This window comes from Ranitomeya variabilis, chromosome 2 (assembly GCF_051348905.1).
Source record: "Ranitomeya variabilis isolate aRanVar5 chromosome 2, aRanVar5.hap1, whole genome shotgun sequence".
In the NCBI taxonomy this organism is placed as follows: Eukaryota; Metazoa; Chordata; class Amphibia; order Anura; family Dendrobatidae; genus Ranitomeya; species Ranitomeya variabilis.
The window spans coordinates 38,119,075-38,145,446 of record NC_135233.1 but is presented as its reverse complement, the minus strand read 5'-3'; the positions used below and the strand labels follow the sequence as shown (position 1 = coordinate 38,145,446).

At 45.5% G+C, this 26,372-nt stretch overlaps 1 long non-coding RNA gene across 1 annotated transcript in view; it reads right to left on the bottom strand.

Moving 5' to 3' along the window:
- The window catches only part of LOC143809056 (uncharacterized), a 67,281-nt gene extending 45,785 nt beyond the window's left edge, over positions 1 to 21,496 (bottom strand). The window contains exon 1 of the long non-coding RNA XR_013222047.1: positions 21,389 to 21,496. This is a non-coding gene — a long non-coding RNA (uncharacterized LOC143809056). The remainder of the gene's footprint in view (positions 1 to 21,388) is intronic.
- Between the last annotated feature and the right edge of the window lie 4,876 nt (positions 21,497 to 26,372).

The window sequence follows — 26,372 nt, the reverse complement described above, 5'->3', positions numbered from 1 at the left end:
CGTAAGGTCAACTTGGCACAGTTTTACAAAGACCTCTCCTGTACACACGGGTCCAGGGAGGTACGGGGAATGAGAGAAGGTGGCCCATGCAATCACTGACGTTGCACTACACTCGCCCACAACCAGTACTCTTTTATAGCCAAGATGAATGTAACATGAGGGTCACAGAAAAGGCAATGGTACATAAAGTTAGCCATATGCGCCAAGCTCTATACAGCCAAACTTCCCTGTCTCCACCATGAGATGACTCTCCATCTCCCGCTCTTCTTCCCTTTTTTCCTTCTCATTCACATCCTCAGTCCATCCATGTAGGAGACAGGACGAAGGTTGTGTGGCTACAAGCCTCTGTTGCGCTTGCCACCAGCTCCTGTTCCTCCTCAGCGTCCACCTCCTCATTGTTACCCAAACTGCGCTGAGCATATGAGATGAGGCTGGGCTGGCTACAATCTATCTGTGTTAGGTCATCCTCCATCCCCACATGGTCTGCATGCAAAGCTTCAGGTTTAATTGTGAACAATGACTGTTTAAGTAGGTACAGAAGTGGGATAGTTGCGCTGCCTATGGTGTCATCACCGCTCATCATCTTTGTGGAGTTCTCAAAGTCTTAGAGAACCAAACAAATGTCAGACATCCATGCCCACTCTTCAGTTGTTATGTGCGGAGGCTGACAAGAATACCAACGGGTGTGTTGGAGCTGGTACTCAACCACTGGCCTCTTCTGCTCACAAAGCCTTGTCAGCATGGTCAGTGTGGAGTTGCAGAGCATGGTGACGTTACACACCAGTCAGTGAGCTGGCAATTGCATACACTGCTACAGCATTGCCAGAGCAAAGGCAGCTGTAGCCGACTTGTGGAAATGGGTGCTGACATGGCGTACCTTGACCAGAAACTCTGTTAAATCTGGGTATGTTTTCAGAAACCACTGAACTACAAAGTTGAGCACATGTGGCAAGCATGGCACATGTGTGAGCTGCCAAACTTCAGTTACCACTAGATTACGCCCATTATCACACACGACCATATCTGGTTGGAGGCTCAGCTACAAAAAACACAGATCTGTCTGGTCTTTTATTCCTTTAAGTAACTCTGCCGAAGTGTGCTTTTTGTTTCCTAGACAAATTAACTTCAGCAGAGCCTATTGCCAATTCGCTGAGGCAGTGCTGCAGAGTTTCCAGCTTCTGTCTGAGGTGGACAACCTGCTCTGAGATACCACATCAGAGATGGAAGATGAGAAGCAGGAAGAGGTGCAGGAACTGCTGTAGGAGGTGGAGGAAACTATAATAGATGTAGGGCCAGCAATCCTCGGCGTCGGGAGCACGTGCCGTGCCATGGTGTGATCGGCCCCTGCCTCCACAATGTCCAACCAGTGTGCTGTCAGGGAAATGTAGCATCCCTGGCCACAAGCTCTTGTCCACGTGTCGGTCGTTAAGAGGACAATGCCAGTAAGTGTGTTGGTAAGGGCACAGGTGATGTTCCTTGGACAAGTGCCCATACAAGGCGGGGACACCACAACGGGAGAAAAAGTGGTGGCTGGGGATGTGCCCATTTAACATTTGGGTCTGTGGTTGGGTGTCTGGGAACTTTCCTTTTTTCTTTCCAAGGCCTGGAGTAGAGATAGCTGAATGTTGGGCTGGTACAAAGATTTGGAAGTGCCTGATGGTAAGTCAGAATGTGCAAGGATAGGTGCAGGGCAGGAGGCATTTTTGTCAGTTTTCTGGACAGGAGATTTGGAAGCACGTAGCACAGGGGAAGAGGTAGTGGTGTCACCCAACAGCACCAATTGTGGATACAGAAGTTCAGCCCACCGAGTCGGGTGCTTAGATGACATGTGCGTGATCATGCTGGTGGTGGTTAGATTTTTAGTGGTCAGGCTCCTGATGATCTTTGCATGGCACAGGTTGCAAATGGTCATTTTGTTTGTCTCAGAATTCTCTTTAAAAAAGTCCCAGACTGGGGAACACCTAACTCTTTGATGGAAAAATTAAGGAGTGTCAGTGCTCGGCGAATCAGTTGCCTGCCTTCTCCCACTGGTCACCCCACTGCGTCTTCCTGTCTGTTTTTGTGCTGTCGATTTCTCCCCCTCAGCTCTGCGGGCCTCATCCTGCATGGCAGCTTCCCGGGTTGGGTCAGTGACTTTGTCATCCACCACCTTGTGTTCCACCACCGCACCCTAGTCCTCCTGATTTTGTGACTTAACAACAAGACTTAGCGTTAACTGTGTCTAATCATCATCTTCCTCCTTATCCCAATTTGCCTTCCCCACCATCATGTTCTTCAGGTTTCCATATCACAGAGAAAGAAAGTGGAGTAGCCACAAACCACCAATAGCATTAAAACATTAATACTTATTTGAAAAAAATCATTAAAAAATAAGTATCAGGTAATACAACAATATAACAAAATTAAGAAGGATTAACATGCAGAGATCCACTGAGTGAGTCCAACATAATAAGCAGTGTATAATATATACAAAACCTGTGGACCCATTCAGCGGAGAACCTCCTCCACTGCTTCATCTCTGTTGTCTCTAAGGCCCAGTATGTTTTAAGCTTCCGTACTTTGGCTGGCTTGGAATGAAGAGGCCCTGGCGGCGACCTACGGGCAAGGCCTGTCTGGTAATATCAAGGATGAGTTGGCTAGCAGAGACCTACCATCCTCACTAAATTCCCTTATACACCTGGCCACTAGAATAGATCTCCATTCCATGAGAGAACTCACGAACAAGCTTCAGCGTCTTCTCGGGTCAGAAGATCACCCATACTGGGTCCAAACTTCCAGTTCCCTTTGCTATCACACGTCACACCACCAGCCACTGAGCTGATGCAAATTGAGAGGGTTTAACTTTTTGTACAGCAACGACAGCAGAGATACAGAGAGAATGTTTATATGTACTGTGGAGGCAAAGGACTTTTTGTTTGCCACTGCCCTGTGAGATCGGGAAACACCTAGGGTTGGCTAGAGAGATGACCTTAGGTTAGAGTTAATTACTCTCCAAAGTTACTGACCGAAGTTACTTTGACTTGGCAGGAGAGGTCCCTCTGGATTCTGGCACAACAGGCTACTTCATTCATCTGGATCTGGACCGTTGACTTCAGCTCCCTACACAACAGCTGGATCATCCTGACTGTTGCCTCTACTGACAGACATCTCCTGGCAGAACCTGTTCGATTCATCATGCTGCCAGTTGGTCACTCTTCTGATTGGAGCCCTGCACACTGAGAGGACTTCTTCCTACATGCTATCCAGATCTGTGAATACTGTTCTGCTGGGCCTTCCATGGCTGCATCTACAGGAGCCAGTTATTGACTGGTCCTCCAGTTAGGTACCTAATTGGGGAGCTTCTGGCTATCAAGATGGTGCTCGAGGAATGGCGTCATCTACTGTAGCATCATAAAAATCTGACCTTTCTGCAGTCCACCCAGCAGTTGTATCCTCATCAAGCCAGGTGAGCACTGTTCTTGACTCATTTTAACTTCGAATTACACTTCTGTCCTGCGGAGAAGAATGTCAAAGCTGATGCTCTGTCACGATACTTTGATGTGATCAGTTCCCTGGAGGAGCCTCAGCACATCATTCACTAATCACAGCCCGGATTGGTGAAGCATCCCCAGTCCTTTTAAGAAACATTCCTCTGGGCAAGACTTTTGTACCTACTGATAAGGGTAGGAAAATTTTGTTTTGCGATCACGAAACCAAGTTGGCTGTCCATATGGGCATATACAATTCTATTGAGCTTATTGCTCACCGCTTCTGATGGCTCTGGGACTTTGTAAAAGATGTCTGGGACTTCATAACCGCCTGTCCACAGTGCGCCAGAAACAAGTCTTCCAGGGACAAGCCTACTGGCTTCCCTCTGCCATTGCTGGTTCTTTCTGCTCCCAGGCAACATATAGCCATTTCATCATAGACCTGCCTTTCTCTGAGGGTTGCACAACCATTTTGGGTTGTGTGGATCAGTTTTCCAAAATGGCTCGGTTCATTACTCTAGTTAATCATCCCTCCCCTCCTAAGCTCTCCACAAAATTCTTCCAGCATGTTTCCATCTTTACAGCCTTCCTATCCACAGTCTCAGATTGTGGGGTTTGTTCACTTCTAAATTCTGGAGAGCGCTTTTAAACTTGTTGCATACACAGATGGATTTTTCCTCTGCATACCCTCTGCAGACTAACGGGCAAGTGGAACAGGTAAATCAGATTCTTGAGAACTACCTTCCCCTGGGTACAACTACTCCCATGTGCAGAGATTTCCTACAACAACCAGGTTGGGGAGACTGCTGTATCATCTCCATTCTTCGTTGTTTATTCCCAGCATCCTCATGTGCCCTCGCCTATGTCTGCTTCCTTTGGAGTAACAGCGGCTAATTCTTGTTATGGCAACTTCCTTCATATCTGGCAGCAGACCCCAACCTCCCTCCTTAAGGACATGTACAGGATGAAATCCCATGCAGACAAGAAGAGAGACTCTCTGCCCTATTGCCGTCCCAGAGATAAAGTTTGGCTATCGTCTCGTAATATTTGCCTGAAGGTGCCTGCTTATAAGTTTGCTCCTTGGTACCTTGGGCCATTCAAGGTTCTCAGGGAGATCAATCTGGTGACCTACAGACTTCAGCTTCCGGTGAGCCTACGGATCCCTAAATCCTTCCATGTCTCAGTCCGAAAACCAGTGGTTCTAAACCACTTCTCCTAGCCTCTAACTCGTGCCTCTACACTTGTTCCTGAGGGTCCTTTGGACGTGTCTTGAGGTGAAGAACATCCTGGATTCCAACATGGTTTCTGGTCGATTGGAAGGGTTTTGGTCCTGAGGAGAGGTCTTAGGAGCCCGGTTCACAACAGTTATGCCCCTACCATTCTTCAGCATTTTCTCTGTCAGCTGGCCTAAACAAGAGGAGGGTACTGTCACGGCACAAACTCACATGCCTCTTCAGCGCCAACCTACTCATCCTGGTCATTGCGCAGCTTATCCTCATGTCAGGCCATCTCGCTAAGTTTGCCTTTGTAAGCACTCCTCAGCACTGCAAGTGGTTTCCATTTGGCTTTAGGGGATCATGGCCGCTCTCTGCAGGAATTTGACCCTTCTGTGACCTGCAAAGATTAGGTCCCCTGGCCTATCCCAGCAGGGTCTATTTTAGGCAGCTCCTCCTACCACTCTCTACCCAAGCATTGGTTCCTAGCCGGCTAGCACCTTGTTTTTGCATAACTTCATATTCTGTCTCCCATTATCGACCCAGCCTCTTTACCCTATTTGACTTCTCCATCCCTGACACTGGCTTTGTACTGGGAACCTGTGCTGCCGACACCGACCTTGGACCAACTGACTATGCCTCTTTCTCGTTCTCCTGTACCTCATTCCAGGGACTGCCCTAGAGTGGTGCCTGGTATCTACCGGCAGCCTAGCTTATTCTCACCATCAGAGGCCCTAGTGAAGGCCCGGTATACACTTAGTCACGCCCCTCCAGAGTAAACCGGTAAACCCATCACGTGATGCTGTGGGTCCACACTCACCAGCATTACAAATCTATCCCTTCTTGCTAGGAGAGGAAGATATACACCTGTAGCCATTAATAGTCAGAAAATAATAGAGTTGGCCATGGTGTTTCAGCGACAGGGAGACAGAGCCTTGAGGGAGGGCGAGTAGAAGCTGTCCACTGAGGATCCAGAGAGGTGTAGTTGCCAGGAAAGAGTGATGAGTGTCTGCCTTATTTTGAGGCTAACAAGTGGAAGTCCAGGTGAAACGAGTTGCAGCCTAGGAATAACTGTACTGTCACTGAAGTGTAAGCCACTTTTCGCAATGATTTTGTTATTTTGCATGTATGATCAATTGATATTGTCACATTTTTTTTGTAAGGCTGGTTAGCTATAAATGAATGGTAATAAAGGTTACAAACTTACATTGGATGACTTTTTATAGGATTCAAAACCAACATTTTTTTACCTATGTCCCAAATATTAAACACTTTATACAGTAATGCGCCATTGACAACCATCAACAATTACAATCTATTCTTCTGACACTGCACGGATGTTATCCAGTGCTTAAGTATAGTATTAGATGTTTTTTCTTCTGTTGCTCCGCTCTGTGGACACATCTGCTTGGCCATATGACCACTTCCTTTCTTGATCCGGACTGAACACCGGGATTAGGGAAGTGACCCTTGGACACGGCTGCTTCCTATCCAGGTTGCCTCTTGCCAATCATCTTATTTTAAGCATTTACTTGATGAGGAGAATGAGCGATGCTTCCTCCAGAGGGTGAATCCTCGCTTATTCATTCCTGTCTTTTGTTCTTTACACTTCGGAGGAATCATCGCTGTTATCACCTCTGCCTTGGATTGAATGGGTCATAAATTTCACCTTTCCCATAAAAGTGTAAAGTCACCCGTCTGCCCGATGTTTGTTATTCCTACTCTCCAAGTGACGGTTTTGAAACGCGTGTGAGTGCCAAAGTACTCACCAATCTGTCAGTACTAATTGTGAGGATCTTCCGAGCTGTAAGGCTGCTGGAAAGGAGGATTTGGTAATAGGTCATACATTTATAGACACTGAAAGAATAGTGAAAAACACTTGGAATCCCATTGGCCTTGTTAAAGGGCCACTAATCCTAAAACTCTAGTCAGTTTGTGATCACGAACAATTACCCATGTAATGAATCATAGAGAAGGTGAGCTTACAGTGCTTGTCTAGGAATTTAAGTTGATGGCCTATCTTTAGAATAGAACATCAATATCTGATCTGTGATACCTATTTGCCCCGCCGATCAGCCACTCCCGAAATGCTCAGTTGTGAAGCTGTGCTCGAATAGGAGGCAGATATGCTGTACCTGGCAGCTGCCACTATGCAGTTGATGGAGCGGTGCTGTGCAACTAAGCACTTAGTACCACCACTGGCACCGGGAACAGCTGATCAGTTGAACTGCTGGGTATTGCACTCCCACTGATCGGATATTGATGACCTAGCCTAAGGATAGGCAATCAATATAAAAGTCCCGGACAACCCAAATTTTAGTGCATATCTGGTTTGCAGATTTTTTTATTTTACTTTTTTAGCTTTACACCACTTTAATGTACTTAAAAGTAGGCATGGCTTAGTAGGGTGTGAACTTCAGCCTGGCAGATTTGCTATAATTTACCCCAGAAATGTAATTATATTATAGTGGAAGGTGTCAAGTTCTGGCGGGTGCATAGATAGATGTGCTAAATTTATTAATAGATGTGCTTTTCTTAACAACTTTGGTGCATCTCACTCAGTCAAATGTTAAATTAAGGTTGTGTTCATGTAGGGAATGTGATATTATGTCTTTACTATGTTTTGCCAAATATGACAAAATGTGATACTGCTATACTAGCCAGTGTATTATCACCCCTGTATATGAGCGCGAAGATCTTTCAGGTGGCGCCTCTGGAGAACGCACCGAATACACCTAGCCACCCGTTTCCTGAGACTACTTGAGAGAGAATGGGAGGAGCGACTAGAAGCGAATCCTCCCTGGAACGGGTGGGGCCCAGAAGAGAGTAAAAGGTGCAGCTGCGCGGTATCATTATGCGACCCAGCAAAGACAGCAATGCATCGGTCTTATGGCTCTGGAGGAGTGAGCCGCCTAGTGTGGCAATGGCGACAGGAGAGAGGTCGGGCCCGGTTCATGGCGTGGAGCAGCGAGGAGTGGGGAACGTTGCCCTCACCTGAAGCCGGAGGACCTCGGCGGCTGCCTGAGGTAGTGCACCATCTTGATGGTGACAAGCGACGAAGCTCGGTGGGACGAAGCGATCAGCATCGGGAGACTGTGGAGTCGGAATCCGGACTACCGTCGAGACCGAGGTCATCTGCTGAAAGGCCAAAGTCCTCATGTGTACGCGAGCCCGGACCGGAAGCTACGCTGCAGCCGGGACTACTTCCGGAAAGATCAGGCATCACCACCTCCGCTGAAGGATGCAGCGGTCGCGGAGAGGACGTGGTCCACAGACGGCAACCCGAGTGTGCCTCGACCTGTGGCCCAAGTGAGTGAGACCCCTTCCTCATCACCTACCCCTGGAGCCCGGCCTCAGTCACATATCCTTGCCGTGACCGATCAACCTGCGCCCGACGAGTTGGAGGCTCCGGAGCGTACAACGGCTTGCTGGGTGTTGCAGGGAAGGCACGTCATGGGCGCTCAGGCATCTCAGGGAGCCGCATGTCCTGCTCATGCCACCGAGTGCCCATTTCCTTCTCCCGACCAGCTGTCCTGGATAGCTGGCGTAGTGGAACAAAAGAAAAAGAGGGAGAAGGAGGTGTGGGCCGAAATGCGGCAGCCAGGAGGTGGCGCTATGGCCGGGTGCCGCACCTTTGGTCAACTAGTTTATATGGAGTTGGGCCGAGGTTTTGGCTTCATCTGAGAAGTCGGGACCCCCCCAGAAAGTCTACGTGAACGGGGCTTTGGTAAAATTTGGGAGACCCCTGGAGGAAGGGGACTGGGTCTCCTTCTACAAGAGGACTGCCCTCGGGGCTATTATGCGGTGGCCGTGACCCTGTGCACCCCGGACGAGGTGCAATAAGAGGCGGGATCAAGCTTGGTCTAGTCAGACTCCCGCAAAGTTTTGTTCTTCAAGCCCCCTACCACAATTGCTTAATTGGGGCAATCCGTGGTTTCTGCGGCTGCAGAGCCACTCTCATTCCGAAGTTGGGGATGGAATTTAAAGAAGTAGAGACAGGACAGTGCTTCATGTTGTGCCGTTGCACTTAAAAGAAAAATGGTAAAGGACTGTCCCGCATCCTTCTGGGCAAAAGGGAAATGCCCTGGAGTTACATGACGAGAAGAGGTTATAAGTACATTTGTGTTGCCTTTCATGTTTGATCCAGAGGACTATGAGCTGGATAGCTATATTCAGAGCCTATGGACTCCTTTTTTTTCCATCTGTTATGCCCCTTCTGCTGAAAAGCAGGACTTTTCTAAGTACTGTATTTTAGGGTACAGGAGTACCACATTCAAAGAAAGGGGGGAGTGTCTCCCGTTGACATATGGACTTGACTCATATTGAGTCCCCTTTACTATTAAAGTATATATAGGTTATTAAAGTTTTGAAATGGTTGGGGACAACCATATTGAAAGAAAGGGGGAATGTAGGGAATGTGATATTATGTCTTTAATATGTTTTGCCAAATATGACAAAATGTGATGCTGCTACACTAGCCAGTGTATTATCACCCCTGTATATGAGTACTGCTACACCTAGAGTGTATTACTCTGTATGTGTACATGTGTGATTATGTGCACATTCACTGTTTGGTAGGGAAAGTAAGTACCCCAGGGCCGGTCTTTAGGTTTAGTGCTAGGGGACAAGTACCCCAAATTGGCCACTAGGTGGGGGCATTATAGTTATAGTGTAGGACAGAGTAGTAAATGGTTAACTGTAGGAGGGGCAAGGTGGGATAAGTTAGAGAGGTCTTCCCGGTTTGGTTCAGTTGGGGCAGGGGTACCCGTGTAGCTTACAGGGCTGGCTAGCCCAGGGCATCACTGTGCCACGTAATGTTTTCTCAGAAGATTGGGCCCAGCAGTCAGTATCCAGGGGGCCATAGTACAGAACGAAGCACAGCGACACCAGAGATAGCGGTGCAGAACAAGTGGGACTGCAGTGCTACCGGAAGAAGACTAAGCAGAATGGTAACAAGGTATGCAAGATGTGGCAGATTTTTGCATGGGCCGCTATTCTAAGGACCAGGGCGAAACGGCAGAGAATACCCTCACGAGAAGCAGGATTTCTGGGCATTGAGGACACTGAGGGACAGGAGGAAACGAACCGTCCTGGGGACAGGCTTAGCAGTAGAGAGAAGAGGCAAGGGAAAGCATTGCCAATTGTTAAAATTGACTGTGCCCTGGATAATGCGGTGTTAAGTAAAGAAGTTGAAGTTAAAGTGAAGCCGGACTGCGACTCTTTAATTGCGGAGCCGTCTGTAGGGAACACACTCTCGTGCCGGGAGATCCCAGATGACACCAAGAAGCAGCACCGAGGTACTGAGAGAAGAAAGCATGATCTTATGCTGGGAGGGGGCCAGGGGGTGATAGCAGGATTACTGTCAGCCATGACTACAGCCCTGGCTCCAGCTTCCCCAGCTTCCTACATTCACACAAACTTTTTTTGCTGAGATTTTAGAGCAAAAATCACGAGTTTTGATTGGAGGGTTGGACAGTTTCTACTCAGAAAATCCAGTAAAAATACACCCTAAGTGTGACATATGAAACCACCAGTCTTCAATAGCATTTTCTGCACTTTCAGAAATCTTTTTACATGGTAAAATTTTTGAGAGGTGGGAGTCCGGGTGCTTAGCTCACCATTGAGCTCTAAATTAACTGGTCATAAGCAGTCAGTTGAGCACTGCTCTCTTTGGAGACTATAGATGGGCTCACAGGCATTCTTTCTTAAAGGTACCTTCACACTAAACGATATCGCTAGCGATCCGTGACGTTGCAGCGTCCTGGCTAGCGATATCGTTTAGTTTGACACGCAGCAGCGATCTGGATCCTGCTGTGATATCGCTGGTCGTTGAACAAAGTTCAGAACTTTATTTGGTCGTCAGACCGGCGTGTATCGTCGTGTTTGACACCAAAAGCAACGATACCAGCAATGTTTTACACTGGTAACCAGGGTAAACATCGGGTTACTAAGGGCAGGGCCGCGCTTAGTAACCCGATGTTTACCCTGGTTACCAGTGTAAAATGTAAAAAAAACAAACACTACATACTCACCTTCGCATCCCCCGGCGTCCGCTTCCCACACTGACTGAGCGCCGTAAAGTGAAAGTGAAAGTACAGCACAGCGGTGACGTCACCGCTCTGCTGTTAGGGCCGGCGCTCACACAGTGCAGGAAGCGGACGCCGGGGGACGCGAATGTGAGTATGTACTGTTTGTTTTTTTTACATTTTACGCTGGTAACCAGGGTAAACATCGGGTTACTAAGCGCGGCCCTGCGCTTAGCAACCCGATGTTTACCCTGGTTACCCGGGGACCTCGGCATCGTTGGTCGCTGGAGAGCGGTCTGTGTGACAGCTCTCCAGCGATCAAACAGCGACGCTGCAGCGATCGGCATCGTTGTCGCTATCGCTGCAGCATCGCTTAATGTGAAGGTACCTTTAGACTTGCAGTAACGCAGATAGGATAATAAGTCATTGACACAAAGGGGTAAAAAGTTAACTTGTAGCTCTCCTGCTGTTGCATCAGAACATCTAGGAAAGGGAAAGGCACCCATACGCATTGGACTAAAGTTGGTTAGACTGGCTGTCAGTGTAATGTCTATGGGAACCTCCCATTCTTCCACTGACAAATGATGTTGGTGAAGAGAAGAATCCAGATTGTTGAACTTCAATGTCCAATCCTTTCATTTTTCCTGGAGATAAGCTGTTACCCGAGTAGACTAGCAGTGAATCTCCCACAGAGAGCACAGGAGCAATCCTGTGTATGGAGGAGTCTGGAGAGAGAGATGTTGGCCAAGGATCATTCAGCCAAAAACTCTATAATGGGTATGAGGGCCTTCACCGTTGGACTGTTGCCCTAATTTACAGTTTATAAAGGGGAATATAAGGGACATGACTGCAGCATCTGACTACGCAGGGTTTGTATGGGTCTGTAACCATGGAGTCACATGAGTCTGATAAATGTCTGATCGTTGGGACCTAAACAACGTTGGTGGTCCTGAGAGTCCCATGTTTGAAAGTAGCAGCAGTTCAGCACTGCTTAAAGTCTATGGGACTGACAGATAGCCAAATAAGTACATTGCTTAATTACCTCCATCAACTCCCTCCATCCTCGTAATCTAGAGGTCTCAGCGATGAGCAACTTATCGTGTGACTAGGTGATAAGTTGTGATATTGAGACAACGATCTTAACTCCTTTTCATCCTAGACCACCATGAATTTTTACTGAAGAACCCTTCTCCACCGGGGATGATAAATAAACCTCTCCAGGCCTCTAGTGATATTACCACCGTCAAACAACCTGCATTTACACATTTTGGAGCTGCAGACACATTCATGCCCTTGGTAAAAGATTTTATAACACATTTTGCTATTCCTCTTTAATGCCTCGTCGTCACACTTGGTCTTTTCCCATTCAGAAGTTTCCGATCTCAGGGGAGAAGAATTGTGAACACAAGATTTAAGGAAATGATTGAAAAACAAGGAAACGTGTGATATATTTGACCCCTGCGAGTTCATGAAGAACATGTGCATCATGTGACCACTTCATTTGTTCCTGTTTTTTTTTTTTTTTAAAGTCCAGAACATGTGAATCATGTACAGATCACATGCTGGATCAGGATAGAGCGTGGGCCGGTGGAAGATGTGTATGAATCCAAAGTGAGCCGCAGCCACACACATCGCTGATAAAACAACAACAAAAACAACTCAACTAATAATGGATGAGAAATCGAGTACAAATATCATCTTAATGGGAACTTGTCATCAGGTTTCTTGGCTCTAAACTCCTGCCACCACATTGAGAGTCATTTAATAGGGATCCTAACAATCAGTTCCCTGCAGTCCAGAAAACTTGCAAAAATTATCTTTCTACTGTACAGTGCTCTCGCTTCACATTACTGAGAGCCGAGTCCAATGGGCAGGTACGGATCAAGCTCGGCGCCTGCTAACCAGCCCGTCTGCCTTTGATTGATGGGATGACATCTTCATCACTATAGTAATGCAGTTGATGACTGTGGTTTGAGTTGGATGTGTTATGGTGAAATAAGAGGATGGCAGGCAAATTTTGGCCACTCTTGGCTTTACTGTTGTCAGAGACAGGACTCATGGTAGCGCTCTCCTTTTCGTCTCCAGACAATCCCTCTTCCACACAGTCTGAAGGGGGCTTCATCAGAGAAAATAACTTTGCAGAAAAAAACAGGGATTGAATGGCAGAGGATTGAGGTAATGCTATTTTTTGGGATGAAGCCCCCTGTCATGGGTTTACCGCGACAGAGTCTCCAGAAGGCCGCAGCTTCTGATTTATCTTACTCTTGCACTCATTAGAAGCACTTCATCTTAATATTAAACGTGCAGGTTTCTTTTAGCAGCTTTCCTGCATTAAGGGTCTCAGCTGTTCACTGTTAGACACTCCCATCCCTTATATATTCTGGGCCCTGGCAAGCATTCATTGCCAAAGCTAACTCCATGCTGCATGGTTTAGGAGATGGTGGTTTGTTGTTGTTGTTTGAGAAGGCATTTGGTGAATTTATCCAAGACTGTTGCAAGGTTTTGGTTGTATGCTAATCACCTTCTTCCCCTACTTTAGTTTCTCCCCATCCTCCACTCCTCGGTGTTTACCTCTGTTGTTTATGTGAGTATACTTTTATGATTGGTATTATACTTTATCCCTGTTTGTATTACCTTGTTAGTCTGGTTGGTGTATCACGGTACACTACTACTCGCGTCTTCCCTGGGTGGGGGAAGGGAACAGACTGAGGGCGAATTCAGGAGCTGAGGCAAGATACGTGGCCTCGGTGTCTTCACCATCAGAAGTAATCCAGAGAACAGGGCAAGCTAGGGCACTCCTAGTAGTAGTGACAGGGAAGGAGCCCCTGTTCCCAGAATTCCGGACAACAGTCGTGACACCCCCCTTTTTGGATAAGGCTTAAATGTACTTAACTGGAATAGCACTTTAAAACGGTTGACCACTACTAGGGCAATCTAAATATTTGGCCATAAGAGAGCTGATACTCACCTGACGTGATGGCGCCGTTCCAGCGGTGTCAGCACTCGCGGTCCTGGGATCCCGTGCAGTTGTGACACGTGAATCAGGTGCCCAATCAGTGCTGGAGTCACTATCCCAGTCTTTGTATGATTGAACTTGTAGAAGAAGTCCAGGCTGCAGCTGATCTCAGACTTTCTATTCATTTTCAATCTGTACAAAAGCGAGGACAGTAAAGCCGGCGCTGATTGAGTGCAGGGCACTACACGTCATTGCAGCAGAGCTCCGGAACTGCGAGTGCTGACACCATTGGAATGGCGCTGGCACAGGGGTTGAGTATAGGTTTTTGTATTTTATCGGGGCCAAACATTTATTTCAAGAAGGGGTTATCCTAGCCCTTTTATGGGTTAGTTCAGACATGATGGGTCTGGGGTTTATTGTATAATACTTGTGCATTTAATGTCAAGGGGAAAAAACTAATGTGTGTAGAAAAGCCTAAATGAATTTTCCTAGGATGTAAAGGATTGTCTCCTGCCTACTCATGTGTTCTGGGCTAACTGAGTAAAAAAACAATGGGGTAAGGACAGCAAAGAGCATGAGGGCACCATTCAGCCTAAGACTGGCACTGTCTTGGTCCACCTGGTGCTGGCGTCAGCCCTGGCTACAAAGCCACTGTCAGTGGTAATGTTATGGTGGCACTGTAGATGTAAGTAATTTAGGGAACTTTGGTTAAATTTGACATGGAGCACAAACTGGCACGTCTTCATGGCGTTGTGATTAACACTGTTTCATTGGCACCATGATTGGCGGTGTGACGGCTACTGCCAGGCTACAGGGCACTGCGACTGGCTGTTATGGGACACTAGCTGTCACTGTTTTGATGTCACTGAAGCTGCCACTGTTATGGAGGGCATAATGCCATCTCAAGCAGGGACATGTAGCAAGTGGCTGTAATAGTAACTATATGCCTTAATGATAGATCCAATCCTGTATTTTCTATCATTCCATAGAAGTGAGAAGATATAACCCAGCGAAGCAACGTTGTCTTTTATGCAAGTGTAAAACATGTTACATAATCAGTTTTGTGGCTTTGTATCCCGTCCCTTCCCTCCGATGGTTGCTGGATGCTGTGGGGTTTTTTTTTTTCTTTTTTTCATTTTTTTTTAAATGCAATTTGAAAGCATCTCCTGGCAAGGACATGTGGGCTAGAGATGGGCAACTTACACAACTTAGAGGTACTGCCAAATCACAGCCACGCCAAGGAGCTTACTTGGCTTTTAGAGCCAAGAAGTAGATGAGCCAGATCAAACACTCAGTGATTACAGATCAGTTGAGGAAAATACTGCATTGCAGCAGCACCCACCGCAAAATCTTCTAAACCTCCTCGATTCTCAAAGGGACATAGGAATGGAATATTATGTACCTTACAGACTTTATAGCCATTATAGATTACATTATCTGGGTGCGATAAAGTTTAAAAGTCATTCATTTATCGACAATTGTAGCTATTCTATTATTTCTTATTTCACTCTACAACTTGGCCACTAGAAGGCACTGGTGCTCTGAAGTCTTAATATCTGTGAATTAAAGAAGACCTGGCACTTGCCAATATCTAATATATAAAGCTGAATGTGTGTATGTATGTACGTACGTACAGTATGTGTGTGTGTATGTCCGGGATTGGCATTTGCACGTCGCAGCTACAGCCACAAAATTTTGCACAGTCACACGTCTGGACCCAGAGAGCGTCATAGGCTATGTTGTGAGGTGAAATTTTAGCCCCGCGCGTTCCAATTCACAAAACAATTTTGCCCCTATCTACATAATGGGGAAAAAGTGAAAGGAAAAGTGTTGGAGGCAAATTGACAGCTGCCAGATGTGAACAAGGGGGACTTAAAGAGTGAGAGCGATGGCGCCAAAGAGTATATACCGTACAGTTGCTAAGGTGGGGCCCCGACATGGGATACTCACCACACCACCACGGGGATATGAACACACACACAAAATGCGCCACACACTACCACGTGCTCGAACACATATACCACCCTCAGCGCACATTTCACCACACATACACCAACCTCACCACATAAAAGTCGAAACACAAAAGTCGCCGCTCAAAACTCGCCACGCGCAAAACTCGCCACATGCAAAACTAGGCTCACGCAAAACTCGCCACACGTGCAAAATTCACCTCATGGAAAACTCGCCATACGCAAAACTTGCACACGTGGAAAAATTGCCACATGCAGAAAAGTTGCAACACATGCAAAAGTTGCCTCACACAAAACTTGCACATACTCAAAACGCACGACACATAAAACTCGCCACGAGCAAAATTAGCCATGTGCAAAACTTGCTACACTAACCTGTCACATGCAACTCGACACACAAAAAGTTGCTACATGCATGTCGCCACACAAAACTCATCTCACAAAAGTCGCTACACGCATGTCTCCACACGCAACTCAACACACACAACTTGACACATGAAACTCACCCTAAAACACACACAAGTCTGGTATTATCCTTCAAAAATAAAAATCTGATTAATAAGCAAACTACAAGAGCAACAACTGTACCATATAGGAAATACGGCAGCTGTCAGTCACATGACCTGTCTATTATGTGTATGTGTGAGCTAATATATACTGCCAGGGGGTGGGCTTCCTGTTGGCTGGGGATTTATCAGGCTGCCAATTTAGCTTACAAATACTGGAGGTAAAAATACTGACCAAATAACGTGTGAACGAGGTCTAATACAGGAGGAGATGACATACAGATATATACTATATACAGGAGGAGATGACACACAGGTATATACTATATACAGGAGAGATGACACACAGGTACATACTATATACAGGGGAGATGACACACATAAATACTATATACAGGGGAGATGACACACACGTATATACTATATACAGGAGGAGATGACACATAGGTATATAGAGGAGATGACATACAGGTATATACTATATACAGGAGATGACATACAGGTATATACTATATATAGGAGATGACACAGGTATATACTATATACAGGAGGAGATGACACATAGGTATATAGAGGAGGAGATGACACACAGGTATATACTATATATAGGAGGAGATGACATACAGGTATATAGTATATACAGGAGGAGATGACATACAGCAGGTATGTACTATTTACAGGGGAGATGACATACAGGTATACATGTATATACTGAGGGGAAAATGAGAGGTGTGAGGTGAAAATGAGGGGTGTGAGGTGAAAATTAAAAGGTGTGAGTGCAAAATGAGAGGAGTTAGGGAAAATAGTGGAGTGATTGGAAAATGACAGATGTGAGGTCGAAATGACAAGTGTTAGGGGGGAATGAGAGGAGTGAGGGGGAAAATGAGAGATGTGAGGGGAAAATGAGAGGTGTGATGGGGAAAACGAGAGGCGTGATGGGAAAATAACAGAAGTGAGGTGCTATAACTAACCACAGATATTTACTATGCCCAGGCAACGCCGGGCTCTTCAGCTAGTATATATATATATATATATATATATATATATATATATATATATATATATATATATATATATATATATATATATTTATATTTATATACTAGATGGTAGCCCGATTCTAAAGCATCGGGTATTCTAGAATATGTAGGTAGTATATAGCACAGTCTACGTACTATATTGCACAGTGACGTAGTATATGACACAACCGACGTAGTATATAACTTTGCTACGTAGTATATAACATAGCCACGTAGTGTATTGCACAGGCACGTAGTATATTGGTCAGCCACGTAGTATATAGCAGAGCCACGTAATATATAACATAGCCACGTAGTATATTGTAGAGCCACGTAATATATTGCACAGGCACGTAGTATATTGCACAGCCACATAGTATATAACACAGTCACGCAGTATATTGCACAGCCACGTAGTATATAACACAGTCACGTAGAGTATTGCACAGCTACGTAGTGTATTGCACAGCTGTGCAGTATATTGGTCAGCGACGTAGTATATAGCAGAGCCACGTAGTATATAACAGCCACGTAGTATATTGTAGAGGGACGTAGTATATTACCTAGCTACGTAGTATATTGCACAGCCACATACACAGAGCACGTAGTATATTGGACAGTCACGTTGTATATTGCACAGTCAAGTTGTATATTGCCCAGCTACATAGTATATAGCACAGAGATATAGTATATAACAGAGCCCACGCAGTATGTAACATAGCCCACGTAGTATATAGCAATGTGGGCACTATATGCGTGGTTAAAAAAATAAACATATACTCACCTTCCGAAGGCCCCTTGAAGTCCTGGCACCTGTGTGTGGTGCACGCGGCAGCTTCCGGTCCCAGGGTTGGTATGAGCGCAGGACCTGTGATGATGTCACGGTCACATGACCGTGACGTCATGGCAGGTCCTTCTCGCATAGCATCCTTTGAACCGGAACCTGCCGCTTGCACTGCCGAGGACAGCGCGTGACGTTGGATGGTGAGAATAACCTTTTTTTTATTATTATTATTATTATTATTATTTGTAACATTAGATCTTTTTACTATTGATGCTGCATACGCAGCATCAATAGTAAAAAGTTGGTCACACAGGGTTCATAGCTGCGTTAACGGAGTGCGTTACACCGCGGTCCGTTAACGCTGGCATTAACCCTGTGTGAGCGCTCAGCGCTGACTGCAGGGCAGTAAAGCAGCGGCCATTTCGCTGCCAGACTATGGCCTCCCTGATTGGTTATGGCAATGGTCGTGGGCGTTTTGCCACGACCAAACAGCGATTGGATTTCCATGACAGACAGGGGCCGCGACCAATGAATATCCGTGACAGACAGACAGACAGAAAGACGGAAGTACCTTTAGACAATTATATATATAGATACGTACACATACCGTATATACTCGAGTATAAGCCGAGATTTTCAGCCCAAATTTTGGGGCTGAAAGTGCCCCCTCGGCTTATACTCGAGTCACGGTCGGCGGGTGAGGGGGAGAGGGCGCTGAGGCATACTTACCTCGTCCCGGCGATCCTGTCGCTCCCTCTGCCCGTCCCACGGTCTTCGGTGCAGCAGCCTCTTCCCCTGTACAGCGGTCACGTGGGACCGCTCATTAGAGAAATGAATAGGCTGCTCCACCTCCCATAGGGGCGGAGCAGCATAATTCATTTCTCTAATCAGCGGTGCCGGTGACCGCTGATAGAGGAAGAGGCTGCGGCATCGAAGACCAGCTGTCCGGGGGAAGGAGCGGGACGCCGGGAGCAGGTAAGTATGTCATATTCACCTGTCCTCGTTCCACACGCCGGGCGTCGCGCCATCTTCCCGGCGTCTCTCCGCACTGACTGTGCAGGTCAGAGGGCGCGATGACGCATATAGTGTGCGCGCCACCCTCTGCCTGATCAGTCAGTGCGGAGAGACGCCGGGAAGATGGCGCCGAGGAGCTGCAAGCAAGAGAGGTGAGTATGTGTTTTATTATTTTATTGCAGCAGCAGCACAGCTATGGGGCAATAATGGACGGTGCAGAGCATTATATGGCACAGCTATGGGGCAACGGTGCAGAGCACTATATGGCACAGCTATGGGGCAACGGTGCAGAGCACTATATGGCACAGCTATGGGGCAACGGTGCAGAGCACTATATGGCACAGCTATGGGGCAACGAACGGTGCAGAGCACTATATGGCACAGCTATGGGGCAACGGTGCAGAGCACTATATGGCACAGCTATGGGGCAACGGTGCAGAGCACCATATGGCACAGCTATGGGGCAACTGTGCAGAGCATTATATATATGGCACAGCTATGGGGCAACGGTGCAGAGCATTGTATATATGGCACAGCTTTATGTGGAGTATCTATGGGGCAACGGTGCAGAGCATTGTATATATGGCACAGCTTTATGTGGAGCATCTATGGGGCCATAATGAACGGTATGGAGTATCTATTTTTAATTTTGAAATTCACCAGTACCTGCTGCATTTTCCACCCTAGGCTTATACTCGAGTCAATAAGTTTTCCCAGTTTTTTGTGGCAAAATTAGGGGGGTCGGCTTATACTCGGGTCGGCTTATACTCGAGTATATACGGTATATTATATTATATATATACATAGATATATTACTTGGTGCAAATGCCACTTTTTTGTACTCCCTGTGAATTACTATACTCCTGTATGCTAGTAGATTTTTCTTTGCATCACTATGACTCAGGCTGCTACCGCCTTTGGTTCCTTTCCACTATAGGTCCCCAGAGCTGACTGCAGAGGTGGGTTGCCAACCCTGGGAAATCAGCAGTGATTGGATATGGTTATGATTGGATATGCTTAACTATTGGGTATGCCTAACAATTATCTGAGGTCTCTGCAGACTCCAGAGCATAATAAATGTAGAATCTCGCCCCGGCCTTTATAGGTCTCTCTGCTCCCTCCAGTTTGTTCTTCCATCTTCACAGTGGTCTTCGAAGCTTCTGATGCTCACTATCATGATGTGCGTCATCCCACAACATCCTGACTAGAGATGAGCGAACCCGAATTATAAAGTTTGGGGTTTGTACCAAAACTCCAAACATGGAAGAGAGTGAGACTTTTGCAGCCGCCTACCCCTTACTACGACCATTTTACAGCACCCAAGTTCAGTGCTGGGGTCCGAGTAGACTTCTGGTAACTGAACTGAACTAAAGTTTGCTCGAACCAGAACATCCACGGGTCCGCTCCTCCCTAATCATGACGTCACACGAGGCCTAGTGAGTGACAGAGCACTGTAAAGGTGGAGGTCGAGCCAGGAGAGCGGGAACTGTTGCGGAAGACCAGGCGAAGAGCTGTGTGGATGGACATATGGGGTCTGGGTTGAGGGGAGTATATATTTTTTTTCCCTGTTCCTAAAACGAAACTATACAGCTAGGACATGTTCAGACGGGCGTATTTCGCTGTCCCTATACGGACCGTAATGCGCAGACTGACCGCAGGTCTCCGACCCAACCTTACAGCCGTAAACGTTTCTGTAAATTCAGGTCAGGAGACCCGTGATCATTCCAGGCATTGCAGTTAATATACGGACTGAGATATACAATTTGACTGTAAATTTGGGTAGGGAAATCTGCGCTCAGTTTGGGAATTGCGGTCTATATATAGACCATGACATATGCCCATCTGAACTCGGGCCTAACAGCTTTTCTTTTCTCCTCCATTATGGGGCAGTAGCTAAAATAGAGCATAAACAGTTTTCACCATGTTAGGCAGTATATATAAATGATAGGGGAGTTTTAAGAATCCATGTTGCTGCTCTTAGCAACCAATCACAGTGCAGCTTTCATTTCATATCGGGCCCTTGAAAAATGAAAAGTGAACTGTGATTGGTTGCTATGGGTAACAAAGACAGTTTACCTTTTAAGCCCTTTTCATTTCATCTTGTCTGTATGTTTAGTTATTTTTAATAAAACCCATAGAAAACTGAAAAGCATTTCCACTTAGTGTGCTATTAGTCAGCGATTAGCAAATGCACTGAAGACACATTCTTTGGCCATGAATTACTCGTGACCTAAGGAGGATACAGGACATCGGCTGAGTTCACCTGCAGTACAAATAAAGGTTTTGCAAAACTTGGTGACCTTGTACTGTCTGCACAAAGAACAAATAGTTCAGGCACATAAGACATTTGCTCAATTCTGACTTGTGAGAGATTAGGAAGATCAATAAGAGGGGGCAGATCTCTATGGTACAACCTAGCATTAACCACTTACGGACAAATTACTCTTCTGATGGTTCTTCTGATAAGCTATGTCGCTTACCCCATGTGCAGGGCATTGCAGTAGCTTAGGTATCCATGATTACTACCACTAACAACTAACTGTCACTATCTGAGTGGTCGTAACCATGGGTACCTAAGCTACAGCAATGCCCTGCACATGGGGTAGGCAACATAGCTTATCAGAAGAATTATACTACATTTCTAACTGGATGTATTTGCTAATATTATCATGATTACACCTAATACATATTAGGATAGGATATCGGAGATGGAAATGCCCCTTTAATGTCTTTTCATGGCAATCAGGGTACTTTCGATTAGGACAAAATCGAATATATTCTAGCAAATCTGCCTGAAAAAAATTTCGGGAGAATTGCTAATCGCTAATCATAACATACGTTGTTATCACGATCAACTCAAGGGGGCTGCACCTGCAAGATCAGAGTACTGCAATCAAACTTGAAGATTTACTGGTGGGATCTGCCTTTTCTTAAATCCTGCCAGTAAACCTCCAAGAATGATGGCAACACTGTACAATAGGGGGCTATCCACGTGTAGTGCTTTTCACACATATCAGCAGAGAAGTTGCATTTATCCACATAACATTTTGATGTGTATGCCTACTAAAGGGGGTGTCCGGTCTCAGAAGAAAAGTCTGCAGTTACTGTGCTATTTTTTTATAACTTAACCCTGCTTTCCTCCTCTCCACAACTTTATCCTTGACCTGTCTGGTGTGTTCCTTGGTTTCCATGATGCTGTTTGAGCTTTAGGCTAAGTTCACACGTTGCAGAATTGAGCGGAAATTTCCGCGGCAATTCTGCGCCTCCTGCCGCGGGTATATCGCATGCAGAATTTGCATGCATATACCCGCAGAAAACTAGCGTTTTGCAAGCATAATTAGCTTGCAGAATGCTAGAGTTTTACAAGCGATCTGTAGCATCGCTTGGAAAACTGACTGACAGGTTGGTCACACTTGTCAAACATAGTGTTTGACAAGTGTGACCAACTTTTTACTATAGATGCTGCCTATGCCGCATCTATAGTAAAAGATAGAATGTTTAAAAATAATCAAAAAAATAAAAAACATGGTTATACTCACCTGCAGACCTCAGCGGCGTCCGTTCCTATAGCTGTTGTGCGGTGAAGGGCCTGTGATGACGTCACGGTCTTGTGATTGGTCACGTGACCGGTCACATGCGGTCTCGCGACCAATCACAAGACCGTGACGTCATCGCAGGTCCTTCACCGCCCAGCAGCTATAGGAACCGAAGCGGCAGCGTGCAGCGGAGAGGCCGGAAGACTGCGGGGGACATCGAGGGTGAGTATATCGCTATTTTTTATTTTAATTCTATTATTTTTTACCAATTATATGGTGCCCAGTGCGTGGAGGAGAGTCTCCTTTCCTCCACCCTGGGTACCAACCGCATATAATCTGCTTGCTTCCCGCATGGTGTGCACAGCCCCGTGCGGGAAGTAAGCAGATCAATGCACTCCTATGGCTGCAGAATCGCCGCGATTCCGCAATTTTAATGAACATGCTGCGTTTTTTTCTGGAATGCAATTCCGCTCAGGAAAAAAATGCAGCATGTGCACAAACAATGCGGAATGCATTCTGTTACATAGGATGCTTAATGTAAGCGTTTTTTTCGCAGTTTTATAGCGAAAAACCACGAAAAAAACGCGAAAAATATGCTACGTGTGCAGACAGCCTAAATAGCTGTGGTTATACTGAAAATATATTGCACACAGGTGGACTAACCTGGACTAAGGTGGGGTATTAGACTACAGGGGGGGGGGGCTAATACAAATGCATGTCACAATATTCAAATTTATGTTTTTTAAACTTTTAGAAAACCATATATAATTTCCTTTGCACTTCACAAATACTGACTACTTTGTGCTGGTATCACATAAAATAAAAAAAAATACATTTATGTTTATGGGTATAACATGAAAAAATGTGGAAAAGTTCACGGGATATGAATACTTTTTCAAGGCCCAAAATGTATGTATTTACATAAAAATAAACAACATTGCCCCAACCCCTTAAAGAAAATGTATACATTTGTAACTACAAAAACTTTTTTTTATTATATTACATTACAAAATTAAATGATTAAAAACTGAACATTAGTGTATGCATTCCATCAAAATTGAAAACTTAATGATCTGAAAGGCCAAGATGAAAGAGCTGAAAACCCCCAAATGGTCTGGTCATTGTGGATCTTCATTGTGTAGATGTTATTATGACTATCAAAACACATTCACATGGGTAACGTACTAACTAAGGAGACAAAAACCTGAATCTGATAGGTTCCTGTTCAGATTAGGAAAAGCCCTTCTCTGACCCTGGTCTGTACCTGCCTGACTGCAGAGGTTGGCACCCTATGATAATGCACTGGCGCCCCCACTCCATTGCGGCTTACCCTGAATGTCCCTAACAGCTCCTAGGATCACTAGAGTAGAAGTTCATAAAGGAGTAAAGGAATTACACACAAAACTACTGCAACCAACACAAATTAAAGCACAGTGAATGAATCCAACAAAGTCTATCATCAGCAGGAAACACAAGAACGGGAAAGTATTTAAAGCTGTACCCTAAAGCTGATAGGACAGACAAAAAGAGTAAATGAAAAATATCTGCTACCCAAAACCTACAGAATCATAAATAACACTATAACTAAAACACAATACACAATATTAAAAATTAATACACAATAACTAAAACACCCAACGAAAAGGTGTATCTGATGTGGTTCAGTGGAAAGAGACGCCGACCACAGAATCAGGGGTTCAAATCCAAAAGCATGACATTATCCCCCCGCCCTTTCTAGGAGGGGCTACCAGACCCACCATAATCCCCAACTGCTGACACTGTAGATAGAACTCCTTCACTAGACAATCGGCATGTATATCTTTAGCATCCACCCAGGAATTATCCTCCGGACTGAAACCCTTGCACTTAACGAGAAACTGAAGTCGGGATTTCAAGACTTGTGCCTCCTCGTACTCATGGTCCTCCTTCAAGTCAAGCTGAATGCTGTCCTGAGGACCTGGCATCCTTTCAAACTTTTTAAGAAGTGAGACATGGAAGGAATTATTAAGCCTCCATGCAACTGGGAGTTGGAGCTTAACTGTCAAAGGATTGATGCTCTTGATTATTTAATACAGTCCAACAAATTTAGGAGCAAATTTTCTGGATTAAACTTTAAAATGGAGATTTTTAGGGGATTATCAGATAAAATCTCCCACCCAAAAATCTCCCAACCCACCTACGTTAAAAAGCTCTTTTTAACTTCTCTCCAAATCTCAATCAAATGAGAAAAAATGTCTTTCCTCCTCTGGAACTGCAGACAGCAAATTTGAAAAATCTCTGGAAACCGGATGCAAACCACTACAACAAAATAAGGCGAAGTATTGCTAGAAGGAGAGGTTATTGAGTGCGAACTCAGCCAGAGGAAGAAAATAAACCCAATCTTTTTGATTAGATGAGACAAAACGTCTTAAATATTGTTCCAATTCCAACTACAGATGCTGATATATTTCATATGATGTGGACGTGTCGGAGACTGGCTGCTTTTTGGTTGGTAGTTTTGAGTCGTGTGGAAGGAGCATACAGATGCACGGTGCCAAGGGACCCGATGGTGTGCTTGTTGGGGTGCGTGGATGAGATTGGAGTGGATAACAACCTGAAGACAGCTATTGCCAGATTGCTGTATATGGCCCGGAAGGTAATAGCGCGAAATTGGATTAAGGACGAGCCGCCTTCAAGAAGAGAATTCCTCCAATATGTGAAGCAGGGACTGATACTGGAAAAGGGGTTTTATCAGAAAAGAGGGAAAATTGAAATGTTCGATAAATTGTGGTCTCCGTGGCTTGCCATGGGATAGGTTTGTTATAGAGAACGGGCGAATCAAGGCCCTGAATTGGTGAAAACATAACATGTGGCCTACAGTCCTAACTGAGGGGATAGTCATCCTATAGATTTGATTGTGGAGCTATTCAACAAGGTGGGCTGTCTTACTGGGAGGGGGCGGGATAAGTTGGGATTGCGGGGTTCGTTTGGGGGGAAAACTTTGTATTGAAAACAAGAATGTAACATGTCAATTGTAACGTTATTCTTAATAAAAATGTATTGGAGTTAAAAAAAAAAAAATATATTGTTCCAATTTCTGGTTCATTCTTTCCATCTGAAAATTAGCCTCAGGATAATAACCTGAGGAAAATGAAAGCTTAATTCCCAAACTACAGCGGAAGCTACACGAACAGCTAGCCACTAAGTGAACCCCTCTATTGGAAATAATGTTTTTATGAACACCATGCAGTTTAACAACATGTGAGATAAACAAAGTAGCTAAACCCTTAGCCGTAGGCAATTTTGGTAGAAGAACAAAGTGAACCATCTTGCTAAACTTGTCAACCATCACCCACACCACATTATTACAACCAGAATTAGGCCAATCCATATCAAAATCAATTGACATGTGGGCTTAAGGTGGAGATGGAACCTCATTAGGCAAAAGAAACCCTGTTGGGGCCTGGTGACAGACTTTAGACCTGACGCAAATCTTGCACTTACTGACATTCTCATTCACATCTTTTCGAGCACTCTGCCATCAAAAGGACTTGGAAACAGTTTTCCAGGTGGCAGAGGAACCAGGATGTTCATCCAACGAGTCATGTTCTTTGTTAGATCAGTGCTAAGTGAGGAAGGCACAAAAAACTTGCTGGGTGGCAAGCACCATCCTGAGCCGGTCCTCTCAGACCTTTCACGGCACCTGCAGTACTTTGCTCTGCCCTCAACAGGGCAGATAAAGTACACCTGCGCAGGAGCCGTGGCATGAACCAAAGAAGAGGATGTCATCGTATGAGGATGGGAGGTGCTGGACCCGCACCGCGACGCCCATCAGACCGGACCGCACCAGGACCGCCCCTGGGTGAGTATAATCCAACTCGTTTTCTTATCTTTCAGGTCA